General features: G+C 39.6%; 1 protein-coding gene across 8 annotated transcripts in view; it reads left to right on the top strand.

Annotated features, from left to right (window-relative positions):
- Positions 1 to 740: 740 nt before the first annotated feature.
- The window catches only part of LOC107088586 (teneurin-3), a 471,923-nt gene continuing 468,128 nt past the window's right edge, over positions 741 to 4,535 (top strand). For all 8 annotated transcript variants that reach the window (XM_015380867.1, XM_015380866.1, XM_015380861.1 and 5 more), the window contains exon 1: positions 741 to 878. The gene's annotated coding sequence lies outside the window, so the exon portion shown is untranslated. The remainder of the gene's footprint in view (positions 879 to 4,535) is intronic.

Raw genomic sequence — 4,535 nt, 5'->3', positions numbered from 1 at the left:
TCAAAAATAGATAAATGAAATGAAATATATCTCTGTCTAGATAGAATATGTTGGGGGGGGGGGGCACCTGAGGTGAAAATGACAGCTGACCTCTTAGCCTCCCTGCAGCCATCTCTACCTGCCACTATGCTCATTCGCTCACGCGCTCCCGGTTAAGACGTCAGGATTGGACGCAGCGGGGATCCCCGGCACACCGTTACCGACTCGGCGCAGCGCATCATCATCATCATCATCATCCTTTACCGGGAGGAGCAGAGCTCGCGCGGCTCCCAGAACACAGGACTGTTGTTTCTCACTTGGAGCGCAGCTCGCGCGCTAACTCTCCGCTCTGTGCGCTGCTGCAGCTTCTCTGGCAGGAACAGCGGAGGAAACAGAAACTGGTCCCTAGAAGAGAGAACATGGAAGAGCTTTCTACCCTGTTAGTGTGACAGAGGAACCGACCGTCTGTCCTTCTTTAGCGGCACTTGTTCCCCTTCACGTGCGCCCTCTCAGCTGCGCGCGCGTCGCTTCTTTGGACCTCGCTTTTAAAAAAAAGATATAAAAAAAAAAATCCTATGCAACAGTTAGAAACAGTAATGGAAGAGAGGATCGAGCTCTTTTTTTCTTCTTTATTTCATGTTTTCATCGCTGAGAGTAAAGCATCCAGAGGCGCAGTGAGAGGAGCGGAGAAGGCGGCGCCGCGCGGAGATCTTCGCAGGGTCCATCAGGCTGTTCCTGCTCCTGTTTCTGCTCCTGTTTCTGCTCCTTCGCTTCTTCTTTGTTAATCTGCCGCTAAAAGCCTGAAAGAAACGGCTGCAGGCTGAAGGGGACAGAGTTGGTCCGGGTTTAAAGTGGGACAGAAGAGGCAGCGGTCTGAGGACTCCCGCAACATCTGGCAGGTAGGAGCGCGCTGATGCTCAGAAAACAAAAAACAAAGGAAAAAGCAATAATGTTTGATATAAAGGCGCATTCATTTTCACACGATAGTACACCCCTAATTAATAACAGTTGTTTGCATAAAGGTCGCAGCTTCCTAAACACTCAGCATCATAGAACTGCAGGGTTAATCCGCGGTCAGCGTCGCTCTAACCTATTTCTGCTGTAAGGTTGTGGAATTCCGCTTTAAGTTTTTTGCTTTTATATTTTCAGGTATATAAATTATAACTTAAGGCGCACTGAAGTTATTTTTTTTCCCTCAGCAAGCTGGAAATAAAGTAATTTATTTCAAATAACTGATTTTATAATAGAGGACTACAATAACGCTTTGGATGGAAAACATGGAAATGTTAGCTTCATTCATTAAATATTGTTTATTGTTGTTTATTTTTATTTATTTATTTTTTTTGGACAGTGTTGGCAAAAAAAAAAAGACAAAAAGAAGTCAAGCTTTCACTTTAGGTTTTTTTTAATTTTATTTTACTTTTTTGACTTTAGATGACACATCAGTGAGAAATAAGCATTAGGTTGTCATTTATTTGGAGAAAAATGCCATTTTCTGAGGCTGAGTGTGAGGAAGGTGTGTAGGCGTGGAAGGTTAAGGTGGCAGAGCCCAGAGAAACACTGAGGCTCTGCTCTCCCCCTGGCTCACTTTAAACTGCTTTACCTTCACAAGGTGTTATTTATTGATTTATTTCCCCACTAATCTACGGTTTCACTTCTGGTGACAGCAGTTGGACATTTTCTGCAACATTTCTTAATTTCTGAGGGATTTTTTGTGTGAAAGGTGTTCTATTTCCCCTCAGGTGCGGTCCTCTCAGCTCTAAGGATGCTCACTGTGTCTAACAGAAAGGACTCTGTAGCCTTTCCTGCAGATGATCCAAAGTCCTAATTGTTGCTGTGATTGTGTTTGATCTGCCCCCATGAGTGTGAGAAATGAACTGATGAGGAAGTTCACTGGTTTACCTCATTGCTTTAATGATGAAAAGCAGTGAAACTGCTCCAGCGGGCCGTGCTTGGGAACTTAAAGTCAGGTAGATGTGGTTGGTGTGATATTTTTATTAGTTAAGTGAGAAAATAAAACAAACAACTTCCAAATAAGGGCGGCTACCTAATACATCAGTTAGTCATACCTTTAGCTGAGTTTACAGTATTGCATATAGTACAATAAGTATCCAAATTAATGGCGAGGCAAACCTACTCTGTGTTTGCAGATTTTTTTTGCAGTTTTTTGGGATAAAAACTAATCCTGAGCCATGCAGTCAGGTTTAAAAATATCTAAATCAGTTTACAAACTCATTGCCTTGGTTTTTTATGAAATTTACGTTCGCTTTTCATAGTAAACATCTCAGAACTCCTTTGGTTTTCTTTCTTTCTGCCTTTAAATGTCTTGTTTTCATGCTTTATTATGGTTAGTTTAAGTAAAATCCGAGGTGAAAAGTCTCTAGGTTTGGCCATGGTATCTAATCCCGCTGACATTCAAACATTTATCAGGAGAAAAATAACATTTCAGGTTTAAAATTACGGAACTTTGTATTTGCTATTTTGATTTTTAATACCCAGTTTGTTTTTACTGTAGCGGATCTGAACAAATCTTTTTTTGTTTTTCTTTCCTTATCAAAGTATTAAATCTGTCTGATGACAAATTATAACAAAAATAAACAATAAAGAATTACAAATGCGTTAAGAAAACACATTAAACATTGAGCTACGGCTAGAATGAGGTGGAGAAGTGGGGATGAGGTTGATTGAGGCTGCTGTGCTGGAATGAGGTTGCTCTGTAGTTTGGAGGTTCATGCCAATAGGCTGGTTTCTGTATCTGGCAGCAGAGCGCCATCACTCCTCTCCAGCCTGTACCTCCTAACTCACAGCTATTGCCAGAAGCTGATTTATTCCTCATCCTTACTGTGTACTGCCCATAATGTGGTCCGTGGTCATTATCATCACTTCACAGTTGGCCGACCCGGCCACAGCTTATGTCTGTGTGTTGTGTATACAGTAAGGTTAGATGGGTGCTTTGTCATAAAGAATTTATTAGAAGGTGTTTGCCGTAGACCTGCCTGTTCCACACTTGTATCAGGGCTGTTGGACATCTTTTTGTTTCTAGGAACGCTCCTATTTCGACTGTGGGGACCAGAACCAGAGAACTGGTCCACTTTTCTAACCCGTCGCCTCCTAAACAGACAAAATATTCCAGGCCAGCTTGTTAGAGTCCCATTTTCAGCGGGAGGAAGGAAAATGGGAAACTCAAATGGATTTTAAATGAATTAATGAAACATTTTTAACGCTTCAAACTGAAAAGCAGAGTTTTTCTTTTTCTCCTTCGTTCCATGTTTGAAGAAAAGTATTTTAAAGGGAGATTTCATTGAAACGGAATGGAGCTCAGTTCAGTAGTATAACCGCACTCTTTCAGGAAAGTTTAATTTCAAAGTCACAACATGGGACAAATTTCAACCCTTTTAGATTTTCTTTAAAAATTCCTTTAAAAAATACGTAGAAACTACTAATGTCGCAGAAAAAAAATCTGGTATTTATAAAGGGCGAATTCTAATTGGCTAAAATCAGAAATCAACTTTTGCAAAAAAACAAAAATAAAACAGATTTTTGCATGAACTGTGTTCTATTACTGGGCCTTATTTGGCTTTAAAAAAGTTCCTACAAGCATTGGTATTTCCTCATAGCTGTATCAGCTCTATTGCAGCAGCCCTTTTTGTGCTGCATTTACCTCTGATTATAAAAGTCTGATAGCGTTCTGGAGGAATCCTGTCCAGATTTCACTGAACTCATCGCGTGTGTGTGGCTGCGATCCCTGGTTTGCCCAAAGGTTCATAGTCATTGAAGGGTTTGCTATTTGTTAGGCTGGTAGAAAAAAAACAAAGTGTTGTTTATAGTTTTTGCCTTTATTTTGAAAAAGTTCAGACTTAGTATATATTGACCTGTCTGTGTGTGTGTGTGTGTGTGTGTGTGTGTGTGTGTGTGTGTGTGTGTGTGTGTGTGTGTGTGTGTGTGTGTGCATCATTTACACCTTATCCAGGGATTATTCGCCTTGAAGAGCGTGATAAAAGGAGTGCGGCGCTGCATTAGAGACCCCATTCCTGCATGTGTGTGTTTTTGAATCTTAACTTGATGGAAATTTAATAGGAACACGGTGTTTGACCTTTCTCACAGTTTGTTCAGAGGCAGATCGGCTACAGCTTTCTGTGCTTATATACTCGTTAGCGGTTAAAGGGACGACATTTAACAATTAGATAGTTGAACAGTTAGCTGCAGAAGATTTTCTGGATTTTCCTCTTTTCACTAATATGCACTATTCTAGCTCTCTGGTCGCAGCCTGAAGAGCACAGCAGCACTGAGGGTAAAACAGATCCTCTCTTCAATTATAGAAATTTTTATAGCCGGACATACAAACTTTACTATCTCTCTCTCTCTCTCTCTTTATATATATATATATATATATATATATATATATATATATAGTAGATAAAATATCATTTATCTGTATTTTTATATATTTATATATATATATATATTCTTTTTTTCTTTTTTTACTGTGTATATATATATTTATATATATATATTTACTGTATATATATATGTACGTATATATATATATATATATA

The sequence above is a fragment of the Cyprinodon variegatus genome, unplaced genomic scaffold (genome assembly GCF_000732505.1).
Source record: "Cyprinodon variegatus isolate N-32 unplaced genomic scaffold, C_variegatus-1.0 Scaffold223, whole genome shotgun sequence".
NCBI classification, from domain to species: Eukaryota; Metazoa; Chordata; class Actinopteri; order Cyprinodontiformes; family Cyprinodontidae; genus Cyprinodon; species Cyprinodon variegatus.
This window is presented reverse-complemented; position numbering and strand designations above follow the sequence as displayed.